Raw genomic sequence first — 24,993 nt, 5'->3', positions numbered from 1 at the left:
GACCATCCAATTTGATTGCTATTTGCCATATATGTTTAACTGTGCCGTTTCACAAACGTTCGGAACCAATATACATTTTACGGACACAGTATATTTGACATTAGTGTGAGCGTACCAAGTAATTGGCGTCACTCTAAAGCGGGAAGGTGGAATAAACGAGTCAGGAGTAGGTTTTTCTGATTGAACATGGTTCTCTATTGAGGGTATTTTGTCAACAAAAACATTAACATAATCAATGAAAAATCTTCCAAGGAAAAAACACACATCTTCTCCAGATGAAACAAGAACACAATAGGATAATCTTTAAACTACAACAAACATAAATCACGGGTTTGTCACCGTCTTCGTGGTTCTTTCAGCACAGCTTCTCTCTCTCGGTGGCCATCTTCCAGAGATAGTTTTCTCACTCTCTGCTGGTTCCATTCTCTCTTTTATAGGGGAAGGAGAGTATCTCATTAGTACCGTCAGCTGTGCTTAATTGACTCTGGTTACCTTGTCTCCCATGCTTTGTTGGGCTACTATCCATGAGCCCAGCCTGCCCTCTAGTGGTCCTTCCACATTAGTTAACTTGTTCTTATTAGTACCCCCCTTTAGCTCCCCTCAACCCCTCCCATCTATCTCTTTTAACACCATAAATATTGAATTTCAAATTGCCATTTATTTTTTCAACTGTGCTGTAATGTTTCACGAATATTATTTATATGCTCATAGTTTCTACAGATTGTAAATCAAAGATAAACACTTTTGCTAAATGTATTATTATATGATTGATTGATTGATTGATTGATTGATTGATTGACTATGACTTTTTAAATCACCCATTAGTGCTATGTGCAGAGTTAGCTCCAGGTAAATGTTGCAATTACTCAGCCATTCCTGGACATTTGGCCAAAAACAAGCTACATATGGACAGTACCAAAACAAATGATATAATGATTCTTTTTATTTTAAGCAATATCTGCAGAGCTGGGATGGTTGTATATCCCATATATATAACATTCTATTGGTTGAAATAATTTTGTATAATAATTTAAATTGAAAAATTCTATGTTTTGAATCCACCGTCATTTTGCATATCAGTTCAGTAACAGCACAGTAAACCTTGTGCCATGGAATTTGCACATGGAAAATCTCTTACCAACTAATTTTGCGATCTATATGGCACAGCTGTCAATTTTTTGGTGGTTAAATGAATTGTCTGATGGTTAGCATAGCAGTAGGCCCCATGGTTGAAAGTCACTGGGAGATGAGAGAAGTTGCCAGACATCTCCTGATGCTTCACATTACTGAGATGGCTGGTTGCCATTTTGAGACAGGACTCCTTGTAAGTACATGCGGCCTAACTACAAAGCAAAAACTGCTCTTTTACTCATTTGATTAATACAATTATGATGTGCCTCACTAAAGATACTATATTAGAACACATCTAAATGTAATCCTTGCTGAATCTCAGACTGCCTATCAACATAATATTTGGTCTGACCTGCTCCAGTGATATTTAAACAGAAAGGGCATCACTACAGATTAACATGTAGACCCAGTCACATACTGTATGAGGTAAATTACGGTAGCCCTCCAGATGTGTTGGGCTCCGAGTACCATTCTGCAGTTGAATAAAGCTCAAAGTAGCATAAGAATATCTCTGAGAAAAGTTCAAGTTTAAGAGCAAGGGTTCATGAACCCCCAGCAAGGGTTCATACTTTAGAATCCGGTTCCTACATTTGAATATAAACATTTATTTTATCAAACAAAATGATGCTACATTTGATCTCTGGAACCCTCGGGATGGCAAATCAGAGCAGGATGACTGAATGTAAGTACATTATTTATCTTCAGAGGTGAATGTATCAAACCAATTGCAGTTTTCACTGTAATAGATACTGTAAATTATACAATTATACAATAATTTAAGTTTCCTGCCCATATAAGACAGATCTATGTCCTGGGAAATGTTCCTGTTACTTACAACGTCATGCTAATCACATTAGCGCACATTAGCTCAACCATCCCGGTGGAGGGACACCGATCCTTTGGAGGTTTAGCGCACACTGAGAAGCAATTCTAAAAGAACAGCAGTTGGGAGAAGAGCATAATTAACCCGAAGAAGGAGGAGTATGTCTAAATATTTCCTTGTTCACTTTGCTGTTACATTTATTTACCATGCAACAACTAAATTATGCTTTGTGACTTTGATATTTCAATAAAACAAACACACATACACCCACACGCACAAATGAACAAGAACAAGATTGAATACAGGCTCAGAGAGCACCTATTTCCCCGACAGCTCAGACAGTCTTTGGGTTGGTTAGAAAAAGAAAAGAGTAACAGGATCGGTCTGCAGTCAGCAATCGCCAGACATCTAAGAAGCTTGGCATGTGATGCAAAGTGAAGATTAATCTCCCTATAGATCCACAACCAATGTGTCTGCTGAATGTCAGTGAACCAAGACCCCAGCTAGATGCAAATGCTTCGGTAGGGCCAGTGAACCTTTCATCCTTTGGTATCCACAAGAGCGAGAGGGAGAGAGAATGAGAGGAGAGAGAGGAAATAACAGAGACTGAGAGCGAGTCGAAAGTAAAACGGTGTCACTGCCTCCCATTGATCTAAACCATGTTCACAAATGACATTGTTTACCCAAATATTTCCCACCCGATCTCATAGCATATTGTGGCTGTTAGTATTTCCAGTCCTTATTGTTAGCTAGGAATTTAGTGTAATTTCATTGCATATACTGTGGTTCATTAGGTATGAGTTGCTGTTATGTATTCCCGTTGACACATTTGATAAAGATGGATGTGATCTGCTCGGATGACAGAGGATAAAGGCCCTTGTTATGACTTCAGGTCAAGATCACACAGTACTTGTGGAAAATGTCTCACAGTCATCACTATCACAAATTACTAGAAGAAGGTAATATTTCTAAGATGGAAGTCATTCTGCAAGTCTCTATGTCTTTGGTGTCTGCTGAAAGATGATATGGTTGGAGTTTGTCCAATGTGATAATGGTACAAATCTACTCATCTGTTATGAGATGAGATGCCTAATTGTAAAATGAGTGTCCAATAGACATAGACCTCCAAGAATGTGCATGGGATGTCATAATGACCCTATTCTAGTTAAAAGACAAATTAGACGTGGCAAAAGACGTCGATGCAACCAGTTTTGTCTACTGGGGACCCAGATCTCAACTCAACATTGAGGCATGAAGATATGTGAAAGATAAGAAAGCTAAAACTATCCAGGAACCAAACAAAAAGCCAAATGGCTAAAAATCGGAATATTATCTGACAAATAAGTAAGGGAAATCAACGTCCACCCACGGTTTGCCATGATGGGAAATGCTCCTGTGCTGCGCACCATTAGTGGGGCCCAGGCTTCACGGAACGCGGGCGGGCCTCTCTGTTTTCCAACCTGCCTTCTCACACGGCCTTCCACACAAATCAGAGTGACACAGCGGCTCGCTGGTAAACAGTTGATGGAGAGTTAAGGGGACCGAGCCACTCACTCACCGGCTGCCTCATTTCAGCTGTGCTGGCTAAGTTGGCTCGGTCCCTTATGAGGTACGCAGAGAGAGGTTCACTACAACTCCATTTACTGTCAGTTATGCAAAGTTGAAAGAGACGTATGGAGGAAAAAATACATTGACCTAGCATAGATGTTCTGTAAATACTACGTTTTCATGCCGGATGTCACGTCAACATCTGTCACTGTTGAGGGTGCAATGATGAGAGGAGACCCAGCAGATACTAGGGCACGGTGTTTTGATCACAGGGTTCAAAGGTGGAGCATACAAAACAAACAGTCAAAAACATTGAATAAAAACAACATTACCTTTTTAGAAATCAATCAGCTTCTGCATAAGTAATGTCATTGGTATACACCAGTTACACATTTTGGAAAGGCTCAGGCAGGTTACATTTAATATTGAAAGCAACAAATTGTATTTCAATCCAATTACAGCAGTTATATTTTCAGTTGTGCTCAATGTTGACTAGGCCTGCATGCCGTCTGAATAGAAAGTAGCATGCTAGGGATTTGGCCACAGGGCAACTCGGATTGTTAGAATTAATTTATGGAGCTACTGCTCATGGGCAAACCACATATATTTGTGACCAGTCAAACAGCACAAAGTACTGCCTGACCTCCAGAATATCTCCCTAACTATTTAATTCACTCGAATTTAGGCATGTTTTAGTTACCAATGGCCAAATGTGTTTTGAGTGCAAAACTAGTGTTTTGCAGTAGCAGGAAGTGGTTCAGGTGTATGTGGAAGAAGATATTTGGTTCTTGAGCTCCTCGATTAAGCTTTTCCTCTTATCCTATCAGCCAAATGTTATCCAATTTGCTTTCAGGTTGATAAGTAGATTGAAAAATAATAGAATAGAAATGTGTAACTTGGTATCTTGGTTTTGTTTGCTGTTGACATTCAGATGAAGCAATGACCCTGTTAAGGGCAAGTACAACTTTCTGTCAGCTTCTGTCAACAGCAACAAGGTGAGCAGAATGAGTGGATGGCAAAATATATATGCCTGTCAAGATTCCAACAGAGACAGAGTGAGAATTCAAATGAAAATCAAAAAGATAACAGCTGACATTTTGCGCTAGCATGTAGGATATTGCTATTGGGAAGATGAATGAGCTGAGATGTTTTGATGGGCCATCATCATCCACAGCTGAGGCCACTAATGCGGGAATACAAAAACATCATTTGAAAACAACATATATCTTGAGGTTTTTGCATTTTAGGGGTGTGGGTGTTTGTGAGTTATTTGGTCATTCAGAAGTTACGGTGTTTATTCTTTATTTCCATCCTGTTATTACAATGCTTCAACAGAAAATGTCTATGTTTTGGTGTATTTTGCCTCTGTAATACAGAAAGTAGAAACACAGAAATTAATGAATAATTTGGGTTTAATGAGCTTGTAATGAGTTCCGGTAGCCAGCCATCGTCACAAACCTTGATTTACAGAGTAGCGGTAAAACAAAAGTACACTTTCGGAACAAAATAAGAATAAAGTAAAGAAAGACGATAATTAAACAAGACTGGAACGTGACTGCGTGACCAAGTTTTGCCTCTTACTGTTGTTTGGACAGAAATACAACTTAATTCAATGGGCATGAATAATTGTCTGTCAGACTCAGTAAAATTAACGATTCAACATCTTGTATAAAAGAAAGAACAAGGGACTCCTTAGGGCAGAACACTGTGCAAACGACAAGAGGTTTTCAAAGAGAGACACACAGATTGGTAGAGCAAAGATGGGCAGAGCAAACACAGACACTGGGATGTTCCTTGGAAATGTGCGGCCATTATCACAAAGACAAAGAATAATTCATACTCATCAGTACCATAAAGTACACACAAGGCAGTCCCTTATTGCAAGTTGGGGCCCGGCACTCCTAGGTGGGCCTTCTATGCTGACTCCAGCTTTCTGTGGCCGAGAAGCATACAATCTGCCAATTAGAATCATCAATTAACAAGTCAATCAACGAAGTTCGCCAGCTTGTAGTCGTTTTTTGTAGCGTTTTCTACCTCTGTTTGTTGGCTATTCCTATGGGGGCAATAACTGGGGATAGAACGGTGTTTCACCATACACCAAAACAAGGTCTGTTAACACAGGCTTAGGAGATCATACACGTTTTGTTCTGTCAGATAATATCAGTCCGTTAAAATGACCTTCATGAATTATGAAGCCTTTATGTGCTTCATGTGGTTGCTCTGATTATGGAAATTCTTCAAAAGTGACGTTAGCTGATGAAGATTATCTCATAGATCAAAACGTATCAGATCTCCTAAGCCTGTGTTTAACACAGACCTTACTTTTGGAGTTTGTCAAAAAAACAAACATTTAATTTCCCCATAGGCTTTGGCCAACGAGCCGAGGGTTGAGTTAGCCTCCGTGAGTGCCTACAAAAATACACCATTACTATTGTTCTCTATAGAGTTGGCAAAACAGCAGCAATCCCTATGCTCTGACATGTCATGGCTATGCATAGGTCTTTGGGTTGCATGTTGCACATGACCTGTTCAACGGAGGACCTCCGTTTGAATCGCTTTGTAGTCCAGGAGTAGGCTGTGACGTTAGCTCACCTTTCTCCAAGGGTGTTGTGACCATGGGACACAGCGATGGCCTTGTACTCTGGACAGCATGCAGTGTAAGAACCGTCATAGTACAGCCTTCAGCGAATTTATTAGACAGAAACGTAGTGTGAGAGCAATATTAAGTGACAACCATAACATTTACATTACAGGTTAACTAGGCACAGTCACATTGAAGTCACTTTAAAGGGCACACACCATCAATGGACAATGTACAGGCATAGTACTTACAGTATATTGGGGATCCACACCAATACTTTTTTTTGGGGGGGGGACTACATCAATCAAATGCATGGACAGGTGTCCAATTTGCTTTTTTGTCGACCATGAAATTAAATTTTCACAAGACTTTGGAGTTGATGGAAAATGCTGCAGGTCTACCAACAAGAGAATTGATTTTTACCAACAATTTTTCTCCCTAGATAGGTCAGTTATAAGAGTACAAGTGTTCATGAATAAGGGAATATATTAATATCAACGAAGCAGAATTGAATTATTATGTCATCTTTTAGTGGTTAGGGGGAAATGTCTTTGACACGCTCTTCTTTAGGGTATTAAAGTAGTCAAAGTTGCATTATTTGGTCCCAAAGTCCTAGCACGCAATGACTACATCAAGCTGGTGACTCTACAAATGTATTGGATGCATTTGCAGTTTGTTTTGGTTGGGTTTCGGATTATGCTGTGCCTAAAATAAAATAATGGTAAATAATGTATTGTGTCAAAGCTTGTAGAAGGGTACCCGAAACGTTTGACCCAAGTTAGACAATTGAAAGGCAATGCTATCAAATACTAATTGAGTGTATGTAAACTTCTGACCAACTTGGAATGTGATGAAAGAAATAAAAGTGTAAATAAATAATAATCTCTACTATTATTCTGACATTTCACATTCTTAAAATAAAGTGGTGATCCTTAGACAGTGAATATTTTCTCTGATTAAATGTCAGGAATTGTGAAAAACTGAGTTTAAATGTATTTGGCTAAGGTGTATGTAAACTTCCAACTTCAACTGTATAAGTGAATTTGTCCAAATACTTATGAAACCTTAAAATGGGGGGACGAAATACATAAAGTGATTCAATTTCTAAAATGCAAAAAATATATGTATGAAAATAACCTCAAATAAAAGGTGACATTCTGTATTGTCACCTCATATAAAACATTTGATCTCAAATCCAATTAAATATGTAAGGGAGTGTATCTGTCAAAAACAGCCAGGTAAACATAGCCTTGCCTAAGGTAAACTCTGCTAATAGCATGAGCGAAGCTTCTCTTATATCATATCAAAGTTTATTGGTCTAGCACAAAGATTTTAAGATGTTATCGTGGGTGCAGCGAAATGCTTATGTTTCTAGCTCCAACAAAGCTGTTATATCTAACAAAAACAATACGCATTTAATCCTCCAAAAATTATAACAATAATCAAGAAATATCAGAGCGAGCAATAACAAAGCGATGAATGTCAAACTCCGGAATATAAATATGTATATCTATAAAGGGTGTGTATAGACAGTATGGACAGTATATGACTAGAAAATGTGTGTACAGCAGTAGTTATAATGGATGAACCGTAACTAGAATGCAGTATATACATATACTGTAAGTGGGTCAAACAGTATGTAAACATAATTATAGTGACCAGTGTTTAATGACTCGATGTACTGTATATAGGGCAGCAGTCTCTAGGTTGCAGGTGAAGGGTAGAGTACTGTGTGGTAGCTATCTAGTGACAGTGTCTTAGGTTCAGAGCAAGTTACCAGGTGGAGGCCGGCTAGTGATGACTGTTTAATTAGCAGTCTGATGGCCTGGAGATAGAAGCTGTTTATTAGTTTCTCGGTTCCAGCTTTGATGGACCTGTACTATCTCTGCCTTCTAGATGGTAGCGGGGTGAACAGGCCGTGGCTTGGGGAGCCAAACCGGATTTCTTCAGCCTCCCGAGGTTGAAGAAGCATTGTTGCGCCTTCTTCACCACGTTGTCGGTGTGGAGGGACCATTTCAGGTCCTCAGTAATTTACACACCAAGGAACTTCTCTCCACTGTGGCCTCTTTAATGTGGATGGGGGCGTGCTCTCTCTCTGCTGTCTTCTGTAGTCCACAATCATCTCCTTTGTTTTGTTGACATTGAGGGAGAGGTTATTTTCCTGGCACCACTTCATCAGGGTTCTCACCTCCTCCTTGTTGGCTGTCTTGTCATTGTTGTTAATCAGGTCTACCACTGTTGTGTCATCAGCAAACTTGATGATCGAGTTGGAGACGTGCGTAGCCACTTAGTCATGGGTGAACAGAGACTACAGGAGGGGGCTGAGCACACACCCATGGGGGGCCCCAATATAGAGGATCAGCGTGGCAGAGGTTTTGTTACCTACCTTCACCACCTGAGGTTGGCCCGTCAGGAATTCCAGGACCCAGTTGCACACAGGGGATCAGATCCAGGGCCCTGAGATGAGCTCGGAGGGCACTATGGTGTTGAAGGCTGTGTTGTAGTCGATGAATAGCATTCTCACAATTGTATTCATCTTGTCCAGGTGGGATAGGGCAGTGTGCAATATACCTTGCAAGATCTTAATTTGATCAAGCTGTTGCAGGAGAACTTCATGCAATGCAGGAAATGTACAACTTGTAGTGTACTTGACATTTAAAAAAGCTTCTGAAGTTTGTAATTTTCAGTTTGAAATTTCAGACTTGGTTTTCCCTCTACAACAATGTCCATGAATTATAATCCACATAATAATTTAAATGTCATGTTGCTGCAGGATTATTTTCCTGGTGTAGCAAACTGGCTCAAATTAAGATCCTACATCTGTAGATGCTGACTGTCAGGTAAACATGATTTTCCCCCCGACTGGGCTTTGTTTGCTTTCCACTTTCAAATGCCTCTACTGAAGCATGTTTCAACTCTGTGTCACTTCAACCATGACATATACTGATTGAAGCTACTATACTTTCTCAGCCTGCATTTACTGCATCTCTCTCTCCCTCTCTCTCTTCAAAATGGAGAAGCATTCTCAACAAAGGAATGTAAAACCATTTCAAATGGATCAATTACACTACCCCTGACTGTTATGCATTTATTTAATTATTAAAAGCTTCACTCACTAAACAGTAATAATACAATAACCTAAGAGGGGGGCGGTGGAATCTGTGGACAGTGGAATCTGTCAAATGTGTATCCAAAATAGATTAGCTGTATAAAGAGCTCAGGCAAAGATGGGCATCCATGCAGTGTACGTCTCCACAACAAATTAGCTTGAAGGTAAAAGAGACCAGGAATTTACGATGCATTTCCTTAAACCTTTTCCAGTAATCCTTTTCCATGAAATCCTTTTTAATCGTGAAGCAAATCCCTCACAATACCTGGTGGCCGACCATTTTTACTGTCCATTTGGCTTGAAGTTTGTGTCGGACAAGATTCTGCTTAATATTTGGAGCCAGACAAATTGGGCAAAAGTGCCAGCTGCTGAGCATGGAAAAGCTAATCAGTTGAACAGAATGTGGAGGATTACACGTTCAAAGACTTGTTGTTTCTTTAACTCAGATATACAGTACATCTGTCGGCTTGTTGGTTTAGTGTATTTTTCCCCTAATTCCTCCCAGATCATGTCTTAGCTTTATTATTTGCTCGCTGTTGTCTTTCCATCGGGTGAGGAGATGTTGGGGGGAAAGCGTCCCAATTAAATACGGATTTGGTAGCGTGTTATCACATCAGAGACGGCACACACGCTCCTGTTTAGGCCACTGGGTATAAATCACCTCCCTAAATTAATTGTGCTTGCAACACCACATGGTGTGTGTGTATGCGCGTATGTGTGCATGCTTACATGTGTGTGCCTTCCTGTGTGTGTTAATGAGAGCATGTCTGTGGGTAAAATATATATATAGAGAGAGAGTGCACGTGATTGCACACGCTGGGGAACAAGTTTATTTTATGTCTCTATTTCTCTGTGTGCAAAGCCTTCTGGTAACACGTTACTTAAAATATGCAATTCTAATGCATTATGATGCAGCTGTAATGCACAATAACAGTTGTCACTCTAGCTGTTGATCGTCGCTGGTAAAGGTACATGCAGCCCTTGTGTGACCAGGTTAGAGACCCTTTAGGACTCCATGACGTTTGGGATTCAAGCAGAACATGACTTAGAAATCTCCTCCAGAATGCTATACCGTGACTATTTTCATGTTCTGAAATGCCCTACTATCCTGTAGGGAGGCAGTTATTTTTGGCCTGAGCCATCTTTAAGCAGGTGCCATTTGTGCTGGCATTATATGGATAATGGTGTGTGGTAGAAATTATGCAATTGATCATTTATTCTGCATGTCTCTGAGGTATTTGGAGTTTCTCCCCACCTACTGATGCTGAGGGACCTATCAATTTGAATACTTCTGTGAAAACAATTGACATCTAGCAGTGGTTCCTAGGATCCATCATCTTGAAAACAGCAACTTCTAACTGTTTGGATCAGATCTGACTTAACACTCCTCAATAGCCGCAGTAGCTTAAGTTGAAGCTTGACAATGCTGCGGATGGAAAAGAGCACTTTGTCTCCTGGGGGTGTCTGCCTTTGCGTTCTTCCTGCCCATTGTGTAAGATTCATCTAATGAAGCCAGTCCTGCGGTCGAGAACTGTCGGAGTCTGACTCATACACAGCGCCGGTATGAGTACTAATGTAATAACCTCGGTGTAGGAAGAGCGTTCACATTGCATAACTGTGTCTTATTCACCAAGCTCTCATCAACAACTCTCAACGTAGGCCAAAGGCACATGCTGTTCCCCCCCCCCTTTCCCTACTGGCTTTTATCTTCCAAAAAGGTTCTCTTTAATAGTTTTACCTTGTCCCCCACAACCATCTTTTTTTTCCAGGCATTCTTTTTATCTGGATATTTATTTATTTTTTCGACAGACCCAGCAGGTAAATTTGCATTCAACTTCTTTCCCTCTGTCTGCATATGTTTGTGACTCGCTGACACTTTGCTGACTGTGCCTCCAGGCTGAAGTTCCATTTGTTTGTTTCATCCTCATTGTTGACATATCGATTTGATCTCTTGAATATCGCTTTTATATTGAAGTTCTCACAATATGAATACTGACCTCTGTTTGACTTTTTGGAAGAAACTAAAATAATTCCTAGGCTATGTAGCCCATTGACAATGTTTTCTCTGTTTTTGGTGTGTCGCTCACTCTCCAAAACAACAAATGACGTCTTTGTATCCAGCAAATAGTATCTAGGCAACCACCCGGTTTAGCTCAAAACCTGAAAAGTGATTGATTTGATTGTATGACGGTAAAAATCCTGCTCGGATGAACTCACTGAATTCACTCTTATAGATAAAACAGAAATGTGTTGTCCTTGACATTAGTGACCCCAATCACCCCATTGAAATCAACGACGAGAGATATATTCCGATTGATTAAATGTGATGTGGAGTATCTGCTGACGTCACAAAAGCCATTAACGTAGTTATAGTTTGGAGGCAGCAATTAATTGCATGTGGTACAATGGCTGTTTCTCCAGCTGGTTGTCTTAACAGAGTGTGATAAAAAGGTCAATCTCTTCGTATTGTACAAAAAAGTAATTGCATGTCCTGGTTTACTCTAGTCTTACTAAGTATCCTAACTGTAAAATGTTTATGGTCAGTGCGAATCTAGATGGCTAACTTTGGATATGCCAGAGTGTCCCTGAGGACCGAATACAATGCAATTCAACATCACAATGTAACAGAAGTAGAAATTATTGCTGTTAATGGTCCTCAGTATGAGTGTAATCGAATTAAGCTGTGGATCAATGCAGCTGTGCCTAAAACCTCCTTCGGCAGATTTGTGTCATCAAGTCGAATTGAATGCACAAGCTTGGACTGGCTTCAGTCTGCCGCCACATAATGGAATCACAATGGTGACCAAGCCAGAGGGGATTGAATGGGGAATTGAAGTGGACTGGAAGGTTTGAAAGCCACAAGTTCATCTCAGCCTTGTCTGGGACAAACTGAGATACGACACCGGGCCTTGAAAGCAACACAATTAAACAGTAAAACAATTCTAGCAGGGGAATGTAAAGCAAAACTGTAAATTCTACCTGGAAAAGTGACAAGGTACAGCATGGGCTATGGGACAGACAGGAGGGGAGTTTTATGGTTCTGTTACAGAGACGTGAGTTGAGACTCTGCACCAAGTTGAAACTGCACTGCTGACAAAGTTTCTATAAACTCAATCTCGCTTTAAACTGGAGCCGGGCTACTTTTAGACTAGACTTGTTATGCTTGTGGGCGTCCTAGAGCAAAACGGCATGAGAAACTTAACCTCTTCAACCTATGGGGGCACTATGTCATTATTGGATAAAAAAACATGCCCGTTTTAAGCGCAAGATTTTGTCATGAAAAGATGCTTGACTATGCATATAATTGGCAGAACACTCTGACGTTTTCAAAACTGCAAAGATATTATCTGTGAGTGCCCCAGAAATGATGCTACAGGCGAAACCAAGATGTAACCTCAAACAGGAAATGAGCTGAATTTTTGAAGCTCTGTTTTACTATTGTCTCCTTATATGGCTGTGTATGTGCTGTGAACGAGCTTATGCTCTCTGCCGTTCGTCCAAGATGTCTGCAGCATTGTGACTTATTTGTAGGCATATCATTGGAAGATTGGCCATAAGAGACTACATTTGCCAGGGGCCCGTCCGGTGTCCTTTGTCTGAGTTGGTGCGTAATTCTCAGTGGCAATCATTTTACCATGCGATACAGACGGAGAAGCACACTTCCAGGCACAATACATCATTGAAGAGATATGTAGAAAAACACCTTGAGGATTGATTCTAAACAACGTTTGCCATGTTTCAGTCGATATTATGGAGTTATTTTGGAAAAAGTTCAGCGTTTTTATAACTGAATTTTCGTTTTATTTTGGTAGCCAAACATGACGCAGAAAACGGACCGATTTCTCCTGCACAAATAATCTTTCAGGAAAACTGAAAATTTGCTATCTAACTGAGAGTCTCCACATTGAAAACATCTAGAGTTCTTCAAAGGTAAATGATTTATTGAATGTTTTTGCTGGTTTTTGTGAAAATGTTGCCTGGTGATGCTAACGCTAAATGCTCACGCTAAATGCTAAATGCTAGTTTTGCTATGGTAGAGAAGCATATTTTTGAAAATCTGAGATGACAGTGTTGTTAACAAAAGGCTAAGCATGAGAGCTAGCATATTGATTTCATTTCATTTTCATGAATTGCTAACGTTGCATTATGGTAATGGACTTGAGGCTGTAGTCATGATCCCGGATCCGGGTTGGCTTGACGCAAGAAGTTAACTTTCCACAGAGAGGTGATTTTAGTGTGTAGCCTAAACTGTTTGGACACTACAGACAGAAGTTGGCAGATCGGAGAAGACCGATTTTCTGGATGTCACAAGGTCTGACAAACACCACTCTAGCTCTGACATTTTTCACCACAGTGGCGGAAGGGAAACATCTGCGAATGTGGTTGATTGAGACGCAAACCATTCAAAATACGTGTATATATATATACGCTGCTCAAAAAAATTAAGGGAACACTTAACCAACACAATGTAACTCCAAGTCAATCACACTTCTGTGAAATCAAACTGTCCACTAAGGAAGCAACACTGATTGACAATACATTTCACATGCTGTTGTGCAAATGGAATAGACAACAGGTGGAAATTATAGGCAATTAGCAAGACACCCCCAATAAAGGAATGGTTCTGCAGGTGGTGACCACAGACCACTTCTTAGTTCCTATGCTTCCTGGCTGATGTTTTGGTCACTTTTGAATGCTGGCGGTGCTTTCACTCTAGTGGTAGCATGAGACGGAGTCTACAACCCACACAAGTGGTTCAGGTAGTGCAGCTCATCCAGGATGGGACATCAATGTGAGCTGTGGCAAGAAGGTTTGCTGTGTCTGTCACCGTAGTGTCCAGAGCATGGAGGCGCTACCAGGAGACAGGCCAGTACATCAGGAGACGTGGAGGAGGCCGTAGGAGGGCAACAACCCAGCAGCAGGACCACTACCTCCGCCTTGTACATGTACATACACATTCAACTATGTAAAGAAAAAGTGTATATATATATATGAAGAATCTCAAATATAAAATATATTTTGTTTTGTTTAACACTTTGTTGGTTACTTCGTGATTCCATGTGTTATTTCATAGTTGTGATGTCTTCACTATTATTCTACAATGTAGAAAATAGTTAAAATAAAGAACAACCCTTTAATGAGTAGGTGTTCTAAAACTTTTGACTGGTAGGGTATCTCTAGAAATGATATTATCAAGAAATGTCTTCTGTCGTGGATGCCTGAAAGCTGCATCAAATGTTCACCTACTGTACTCATTGACTGCAATGTAAAGGTTTTGAGTCAGGTTTGTAGGCCTCCTTGGTCGCACACGCTTTTTTGGTTCTGCCCACACATTTTCTATGGAATTGAGGTCAGGGCTTTGCCATAACTTTGGAAGTATGTTTGGGTTCATTGTCCATTTGGAAGACCCATTTGTGACTGAGCTTTAACTTTCTGACTAATGTCTTGAGATATTGCTTCAATATATCCACATAATTTTCCTTCCTCATGAAGCCATCTATTTTGTGAAGTGCACCAATATCTCCTGCAGCAAAGCACCCCCACAACATGATGTTGCCACACCCGTCCACGGTTGGGATGGTGTCCTTCAGCTTGCAAGCCTCCCCCTTTTCCCTCCAAGCATAATGGTCATTATGGCCAAACAGTTCTATTATTGTTTCATCAGACCAGAGGACATTTCTCCAAAAAGTACAATATTTGTCCCATGTGCAGTTACAAACCGTAGTCTGGATTTTTGATGGCGGTTTTGGAGCAGTGGATTCTTCCTTACGGAGCAGCCTTTCAGGTTATGTTGATATAGGACTCGTTTTACTGTGGATATAGATACTTTTGTACCTGTTTCCAACAGCATCTTCACAAGGTCCTTTGCTGTTGTTCTGGGATTGATTTGCACTTTTCACACCAAAGTACGTTAATCTCTAGGAGACCCCTTCCTGAGGGGTATGACAGAATTATTCTTTTTACGAGGTCTTAGCTGATTTCTTTTGATTTTCCCATGATGTCAAGCAAAGAGTCACTGAGTTTGAAGGTAGGCCTTGAAATACATCCACAGGTACACCTCCAATTGACTCAAATGATGTCAAATAGCCTATCAGAAGCTTCTAAAGCCATGACATAATTTTCTGGAATTTTCCAAGCTGTTTAAAGGCACAGTCAACTTAGTATATGTAAACTTCTGACCCACTGGAATTGTGATACAGTGAATTATAAGTGAAATAATCTGTCTGTAATGCACAAAGTAGATGTCCTAACCGACTTGCCAAAGCTCTAATTTGTTAACAAGAAATTTGTGGAGTGGTTGAAAAAAGAGTTTTAATCACTTCAACCTAAGTGTAAATGTAAACTTCCGACTTCAACTGTACGTCCTAATGACCACTACAGAGGACAATTTTGCACTTACAATAAAATATACATGTTGTTTTTAAATAATTATGCTAATCTGTTTGTTTTTTCATCCGAAACACTTGTGTTACAAAAAAATATATATATATACACTATACATACAAAAGAATGTGGACACACCTTCAAATTAGTGGATTTGGCTATTTTGCCACATGCGTCTCTGACAGGTGTATAAAATCGAGCACACAGCAATGCAACCTCCATTGACAAACAGTTGCAGTAGAACAACCTTATTGAAAAGCTCAGTGACTTCCAACGTAGCACCATCACTCTGCGCCATCGTCTTGGTACGCCTTACAAAATACTTTTAAACTGGAAGAACTTGTCCCGATTGGTATTTTTAAATCACTGATTAATGATCTTGAGACTGATTCCCTGACGTGTCAATGTTTTTAATTTTCTGTTTCTGATTTTGTTATACTCTTGTGAATTCTGTGGTTTTTACTAGATTACTTGTGGTTTTTCATGTTGTTTGTCTGTCATTTTTGTAATGACTTGGTACTGCCTATCTTGGCCAGGACGCTCTTGAAAAAATATTTTAAATCTCAATGAGCCCTTCTTGGTTAAATAAAGATTAAATACATTTTTCTTTAAATCATAGGATGCCAGCTTTCCAACAAGTCAGTTTGTAAAATGTCTGCCCTGCAAGAGCTGCCCCAGTCAACTGTAAATGCTGATATTGTGAAGTGGAAACGTCTAGGAGTGGCTCAGCCACGAAAAGGTAGGCCAGACAAGCTCACAGAACAGGAACCCCGAGTGCTGAAGATTGCAGTGCATAAAAATAATCTGTCCTTGGTTGCAACACTCACAATCGATTTCCAAACAGCCTTTGGAAGCAACGTCAACCCAAGAACTGTTCATCTGGAGTGTCATGAAATGGGGGTTCATGGCCGAGCAGCCGCACACAAGCCTAAGATCACCATGCACAATGGTGTAAAGTTCGCCGGCATTGGACTCTTGGTCAGTGGAAACACGTTCTCTGGAGTAATGAATCACGCTTCACCATCTGGCAGGACGAAGGACGATTCTGAGTTTGGTGGATGCCAGGATATCACTACCTGACTGAATGCATAGTGCCAACTAAGGGTCTAGGCCCCTTAGTTCCAGTGAAGGGAAATCTTAATGCTACAGCATACAATGACATTCTAGACAATTCTGTGCTTCCAACTTTGTGGCAACAGTTTGGTGAAGGCCCTTTCCTGTTTCAGCATGACAATGTCCCTGTTCACAAAGCGAGGTCCATACAGAAATGTTTTTTTGAGATCGGTGTGGAAGAATTTGACTGGCCTGCACAGAGCCCTGACTTCAACCCCATCGAACACCTTTGGGATTAATTGGAACGGCACCTGCGAGTCAGTCATAATCACCCAATATCACTAATGCTCTTTTGGCAAAATGTAAGCAAGTCCCCACAGCAATGTTCCAACATCTAGTGGCAAGCATTCCCAGAGGAGTGGAGGCTGTTATAGCAGCAAAGGGGAAACCAACTCCATATTAATGACCATGGTTTTGGAATGAGATGTTCGGCAAGCAGGTGTCTACATACTCTTGGTCATGTAGTGTATATCCCCCCTAAAAAATAATTCTGGGTCTCAGGATGCCATGAGAAAGAAGAAACATTGATTAATGACTTGTCTGTGTAGACTATGACAAAAAGCTCAACAATGCTGCTGTACTCACAGTATTCCCAGTGGAAATAACCACATTACCTTTCTCTTAGGATTTCTATGAGACGACAGTGACCATTAATTAGATGGGATTAAATTAGATTAAATATAAACAGAGACAGACACCTGTAGATCAATGGAAACTGCATTACAAAACTTAACAAACAAGGATGCTCACAGTCATCTAATACATGGGTATTTATCAAACAAGAGATACAGGGTGCTGTGTAAGAAGGTAGACAATACGGCTGGTTCTGTGGCTTCTTGTCTGTGGCGAGAAGAGGAATCTAGATTGATTGATGTGGACTCTGAGGCCAGCTATTTGTCTTAGTCAATCATATCTGATATATCATAGACAAATGGAGATGGGCTCCCCAGTTGAATAAACTCTGGTCTGAGACGGGGGGAGGTCAGGACTGTGCCAAGCACACTTTCTCTCTTGGGTGGAGAGAGAAAGAGAAGGAAGGGATAGGGTGAGAGAGAGAGATGGACAGGAAATGTGTGTGGCGCGTGTTGATACTTTCATTGAAAGGTACACTCATTTATTCACCTGGTGTTTAATTGTATAGTTAGAAACCTGTTCACACTAAAGTATTGTCAGGAAGAGAAACAACTGAAGCAAAATGACAAACCAAAAGTTACTTAATGCCAGACAATGTAAACGCTTGAATGTTTCTTTTTTCAATAGCGTACATATTCAAAGAAATCTAACGTAGTTTTACATTTTTTAAATATATTTGATTTATGAATTTTCGATTTTTACAAACAGACAGACAGATAATACCCCCCACCCTTCAACAGGAGACAGAAAACACAAAACAAAACAGAAAAACAGAACACAACATTGCTCTTAAGGAATTGACAACTTGCTTCATTGACATTTGACTTACTGTACAGTATAAGGATTATGCTAGGCATTAAAATAATTACTGTGGATCAGGGTGGGTTGCAGGTTGTATGTTGTGTTGCCCATCATCATGTGAAAGATATGCTATAAAGCGCTGCCATATCTTCACGGATGTATTATATCTGCCAGAAATAACATGGCAAATCCTTTCTATATATTGCAAACGGGTGACTTCAACTAACCAGGTTTTAAAAGCAGGTACAGTCTCCTCATTCCAAAGGCTTAAAATGTGTATTTCTGGAATAACAAAGCCATATTGTACAGTCTTCTGTTACCAGTGTGTTAAAGTCGTTAGGTGTTGTGACCTTCCTAAAACAGCACTGTCCGGGGCTGTTATGAGGTTACAGCTGTATACTTCTGAGTAACACTTAAAAATCTATCTATACTGAACGTAACATGTAGAGTGTTGGTCCCATGTTTCATAAGATGAAATATAAGATCCCAAAAATGTTCCATAAGAACAAAAAGCTTATTTTGCTCAAATTCTATGCACAAATGTATTTACATCCATGTTAATAAGCATTTAATAAGCACTATTCTCTATTCTCATTTGGAAAGCTTTAATGCTGATCCCTTATCTCCCTACCTGGGCCATTTCTGTGCCGTTGATTACAGTCCTTAATAAGGGACTCTTATTAAGTATTTTCTCCAATTAAGCTGAAGTCATTTTCCGCTTCGCAATTCCTCCACGACTCCAGTCTTCCAAATCGTCCAATGGCGGATTATTCCAATCTGTGCGTCGTGAGTCATTTACAAGGCAATGAACGGATGGGAAGTCTCGGTTTGATTTTGAGAGCAATTAAGACTTGTTTGTTTGTTTTTCTAGAACATTGTCAGTGCACACTCAGGTGAACTAAGCTATAATTGGCATACCATCAAAAAATCTGATGTTTTGACATGCTGGAACTACAGGGGGAAACACAAGACCAATGCTCTGAAATTCCAGGAATGTAATAATTGTGTTGTTCAGCAGACCAGACCTTTGCCTCTTTTGTGTAATGGTTTACTACAGTATATTGTAGGCCTATGTCCCAGTCAATTGCCTTTCTGCTTTGTCAAGCTGAGTTTAAAAAGTTATACCGGAACTTTAACTTGTCCATTTTGAAGATTGGCATTCTGCTGACCAATTTGGAGATTACAAGGAAATGCTGTCTGCTCTAAAGCCACCACAGAGTTGAGTGCCCACACTGCTATCTTAGATTGCCACATTGGAAACTTACTGTGGATTTCCTGGATGACCAACAGCCATCGATTTCCAGCCTGCACAATGAAGGAGCAGCTTAATTTCTAGTTCAATGTGTGCACCTCAGTAGCAGAACTGAAAATGACAAAGACCTTGTTAAAACGGAGGACCCAACGTCCTTTTTGGCTGGCGTGGAGCAGAAAATCAGGAGACAAAATAGGTGGTATGTATTTAGGCCTAGCGAACACGTGATGGGGAAGACTGAATCCACAGATATATTTACAAATTAAACAGATGCAGAAATTACTTAACTTGGTTAAAACATTAAACTTATTTGGCCAATACTAAATGTTCACTAGACTAACTAACCGCTCCCCATGAAGGAGGTGGAAGGGGATCCTTAAAAGACCTGCGGAATGGCAAAAATCATTCACACATTTAAAGCTAGAATCCTTAGTTGCTGCATCCAGTTATGTACATACACATTTTTTATTTGTTTTTATTTCACCTTTATTTAACCAGGTAGGTTAGTTGAGAACAAGTTCTCATTTACAACTGCGACCTGGCCAAGATAAAGCAAAGCAGTGCGACACAAACAACAACGGAGTTACACATGGAATAAACAAACATGCAGTCAATAACACAATAGAAAAAAGCATATATACAGTGTGTGCAAATGAGGTAAGATAAGGCAATAAATAGGCCATGATGGCGAAGTAATTACAATATACCAATTAAATACTGTAGTGATAGATGTGCAGAAGATGAATGTGCAAGTAGAGATACTGGGGTGCAAAGGAGCAAAAGAAGAAATAACAATATGGGGATGAGGTAGTTGGACAGGCTATTTACAGATGGGCAATGTACAGGTGCAGTTATCTGTGAGAAGCTCTGACAGGTGGTGCATAAGATTTGTGAAGGAGATATTTGTAATTCGTTCCAGTCATTGGCAGCATTGGCATACATTAATGATACATACCCATAGATTCGAGAAGAATATAACTTATGAATGCCTCATGAGCTTAGTTCAACTGTCGTGCCCCATCTAAAATCAAAATACAAGCTTGTTATATTCTCCAATGTTTGTAAACAAAGTAAATGTAAACAAACACTGTATAGACTCAACATATGACTTGTTTCTTTGATGATGGCGTTGCCGGAGATGGCAGCATCGCGACTAGCTCTTAAGAAACTCTGCAGTATTTTGTTTGTTTATGTATTATTTTTAACGTTATTAGCTCAGGAATTGTTTCGTGTCATTACATACAGCCGGAAAGAACGTTTGGATATTAGAGCATCGGTAACTCACCAGAAATTCCAACATCACGACCAGGATTACGACTTCCCTGGAGTGGATCCTTTGTTTGCTCTCCCCAGAGCAATTGAACTCATTCCAGAGGCTAACCCAAAACAACGCCTGTGGAGGAATGGTACTCGAGACGGTCATCTGGTCCGACTTAGGAAGCGTGCACACCACCCACCGCTCCAGATTATTTTACTCACTAATGTCCAATCTCTGGATAATAAAATGGATGAGCTCAAGGCGAGAGTCACCTTTCAGAGAGACCCCAGAGATGGAGAAAACATACTCTGCTTCACGGAAACAAGGCTCTTTCAAGATATACTATCTGACTCTGTAAAGTTGGGTTCTCAGTACATCGCGCCGACAGGAACAAACATCTCTCCGGGAAGCAGAAGGGTGGAGGTAAATGTTTTATGATTAACAACTTATGGTGTAACTGTGATAACATACAGGAACTCAAGTCCTTCTGTTCACCCGACATAGAATATCTCACAATCAAATGCTGACCGTACTATCCCCCGAGATAATTTTCATAAATAATAGCCACAGTGGTCTATATCCCCCCTCAAGCGGATAACACAACGGCCCTCAAAGAACTTCACGGTACTTGCGAACTGGAAACCACATATTCTGAGGCTGCATTTATTGAAGAAAAGGCTCCCGAAATTCTATCAACATATTGATTGTCTTACGCGTGCTGCTAAAAATCTCGGCCAATGTTATTTATACAACCTTCCAGAATGCATATAAGTCCCTCCCCCACCCACCATTCGGCAAATCAGACTACTATTCCATCTTGCTCCTCCCTTCCTATAGGCAGACACTCAAATAGGAAGCACCCATGATGAGGACTATTCAACGCTGGTCTGACCAATCGGAATCCACGCCTCAAGATTATTGTGATCATGCAGACTGGGATATGTTCAGAGTAGTTTCAGAAAATAATATCGACACGATACAGTGAATGAGTTTATCAGGAAGTGCATTTGAGATTTGTACCCACTGTGACTATTAAAACAAGCATACCCATAACATCATGCAAAAACCACCATGCTTGAAAATATGAAGAGTGGTACTCTGTAGTGTTGTGTTAATGGTTTATATTCAGGACACAAATCTATTTTTGTCACATTATTTGCAGTATTACTTTATTGACTAATTGCAAACAGGATGCTTGTTTTGGAATATTTTTATTCTGTACAGGCTTCCTTCTTTCCATTGTGGAGTAACTACAATGGTGTTGATCCATAATCAGTTATTTCCTATCACAGCCACTAAACTCCAAAACTGTTTTAAAATCACCATTAGCCTCATGGTGAAATCCCTCAGTGTTTTCCCTCCTCTCTGGCCACTGAGTTAGTAAGGGTGCCTGTATATTTGTAGTGTCTGGGTGTATTGATAGACCATCCAAAGAGTAATTATTAATAACTGCACCATGCTCAAAGGGATATTAAATGTCTGCTTTTTGTTGAACCCATCTACCAATAGGTGCCCTTCTCTGCTAACAATTGGAAAACCTCCTTATTTAGGCTTACCATATTGACTCACGATAATTCCGCTTTTTATTTTAATTTTTTTAATTTTTGATCAACGTGAAAAAAAAATCCACGATGACATTATAGGGTAATGTTTCTAGTTCAGTGATGCAAAATCTCAATTTAATCTATATTAAATTCAGGCTGTAATACAACAAAAATGTGAAAAAGTCAAGGGGTGTGAATATTTGTCTGAATGAACTGTATATGATTACCAGAATCTGGTGTTTGTTCTTCACATTCCAAACAGAATGTTTGATGGGACCAGCGATAGCATAGTTAAGTTAGCAAACATGCTAGCATCAAACTTTGTAGCAAAAAAATATATTCATATGGGGAGAAATGGAGCAAAACTTCCAAAATCAGAGACACAGTTGGAGTTTAATTTATATATTCAAAATCCCCATACAGCCTTGTTTAATTGTAGGCTATGAGGAAAGTGTGGTTGTAAGTAATTTTTGCTTAAATACAAGTACTATTTGGGTTTATACTGGTTGATGTAGCCTATATTTGCGACCACACCAGTTGAACAACCAACACTGTATGGAACACAAGTTAGACTCTAGATATTAATCCAATTCTCGAGTGTTATTAAGTGAATTTCTCGATGACTTGATACTAGGAATTGTATTATTCCTCAGTCATATTAACATATCAGTGGCTTATCCTCTGGGAGCAAACTCATCTCACTCACTGACATGGAGTGCAATTCATTTTATTACTTATTGTCACATTTAAAACATGTATTTTATCAGGTTTATCTACACCTGGGACTGATAAAAGCAACATAATAAGAAGGTCTTTCATCACGTCTCTAAATTTAATTTAATATGAATGGGATAAATAGTAGTCATGCTCACAATGAGAGTGTAAATCCACTTCAACATTTACTGTATTCTGTCCAACATTGCATCATCCTATTAACATCTCATTAAGTATTCCTCACTAAATGCTTCAAGCAAACTGAGTCTCCTCCCCCTCATTAGGCAGATCTATTCTGTAGCATCCTGGGACTACTAATTTAAAAAACTGGTTGACTAATCATGTACAGTTGTGGCCCAATATATTGACACATTTACACTTTTCTTAAATGGTTCCCTATTTCTTCTGAAATAAGTTGAAATTAAAAACAACCTTTGGTTACCACATCTTGTAAATGGATTTTCTATACTGCAGAAGCAATTTTATTTTAAATAAATGTATGCATACAAGTTTACAGAAAATGAAGACAAATGGCATGGACAACATTATTGTCACTCCAAAGCCAGTACTAGTTGCACAGCCTTTGGCCAAGATAACTACAGAAAAAGTTATTGTAGCCATCAATGAGCTTGCTGCACCTTTTTTACTGGCAATATGGTACACCTTTTATTTGCAAACTTCTCTAATTCTTCAATGTTTTCGGACTGTCCTCCAACAACTACTGTTTTCAGATCGTGCCATAGGTTTTTAGATGTGATTCAGATCTGGCCACTCCAGAACAGTCCAGCATCTGTTCTTGAACTATTCCTGGGTGATTATGTTATGTGTGTCTGAGGTCGTTGTCCTGCTGGAAGACCCACATCCTTCAATGGAAGTTTTTGGAAACTGGGATGAACATTGGACTCCAAAACAACTGATAATCTTCTGATTTTATGATTCCTTGCACACATTCAAATCCCCTAGTGCCAGAGACAGCAAAGCAACCCACAGCATTATTAAATCTCCTCCATGCTTGATTGTAGGGAGAGTCTTATTTTCATTGAATGCTCCCAGTCGGCAAGGTAGAAAAACATGCAGTTTTGCCCTTGAGCAAGGCAGTTAACCCCCAACAACAACTTCTCCCCGGGCACCGATGACATGGACATCAATTTAGACAGCCCCCCATACCTCTCTGATTCAGAAGGGTTGGATTAAATTCGGAACACATATTTCGGTTGACTGCATTCAGTTGTGCAACTGACTAGGTATCCCCTTTCCCTTTATTTGGTCATTAGTAAACAGCGTTTATTGCCTAATTTTCTTTCATTGGTCCACAGAACATTTTCCCCATGATTTAGGCTTGTATATTCATTTACTTGAGAAATTCAATCAGGCTTTCTTGTGTCTCCTTCAGCATGTTTACCAAAGACAAAACAAAGAACACCCTCTCAACAGTCAAACATGGGGAGGTTCAATAATGCTGTGGGGTTGCTTTGCTGTCTCTGGTACTGGGAGACCTGAATGTGTGCAAGACATCATGAAATCGACAGATTATGAAAGTGTTTTGGAGTACAATGTTCAATCCTGTGTCCAAAAACGGTCTCTCTGTTGAAGGTCGAGGGTCTTCCAGCAGGACAACAACACAAAAACACATCAAAAGAAAACTGAAATGATTCAAGAAAAAACGTGAGACTGTTCTGGAGTGATCAGCAAAGAGCCCAGATCTGAATCACGTCCATAACCTACGGTGGTATCTGATAACAGCAGTTGGCGGAGGGAACCCCTCAAACAAGAATTTGAGGCAATTTGCTGCTCAAGAGTGGGCCAAATTGCTACTAGAAGGTGCAGCAAGCTCATTGATGGCTACAAGAAGCATTTGTTGGCAGGCTATGCAACCGGGGTGCCAATAATTTTGCAATGCCATAAATTGTGGTCAACAGATTAATTCCATCCCTTCCCCTGCTTTGATATTCACGTTTGTAGCCAAAACATGACAGTTAGGAGTTCAATCAGGATATTCTCTCATAAAATTCCTTGGCCAGTCGGTCGGGTTACAGTGCCGAGAAAAATTAGGATTTAATGAAGCGTCCCTTGGCAGCCATTTGGGCAGAAAAACGATCAAT

At 39.9% G+C, this 24,993-nt stretch overlaps 1 protein-coding gene across 2 annotated transcripts in view; it reads left to right on the top strand.

Moving 5' to 3' along the window:
* The window catches only part of LOC124011661 (leucine-rich repeat and immunoglobulin-like domain-containing nogo receptor-interacting protein 2), a 415,677-nt gene that overhangs the window by 119,689 nt on the left and 270,995 nt on the right, over window positions 1-24,993 (top strand). The window lies entirely within an intron of this gene.

Source organism: Oncorhynchus gorbuscha, linkage group LG23, assembly GCF_021184085.1.
Source record: "Oncorhynchus gorbuscha isolate QuinsamMale2020 ecotype Even-year linkage group LG23, OgorEven_v1.0, whole genome shotgun sequence".
NCBI classification, from domain to species: Eukaryota; Metazoa; Chordata; class Actinopteri; order Salmoniformes; family Salmonidae; genus Oncorhynchus; species Oncorhynchus gorbuscha.
Note: the sequence above shows the minus strand (reverse complement) of the source record. Positions and strands in the feature narration are given on the sequence as shown.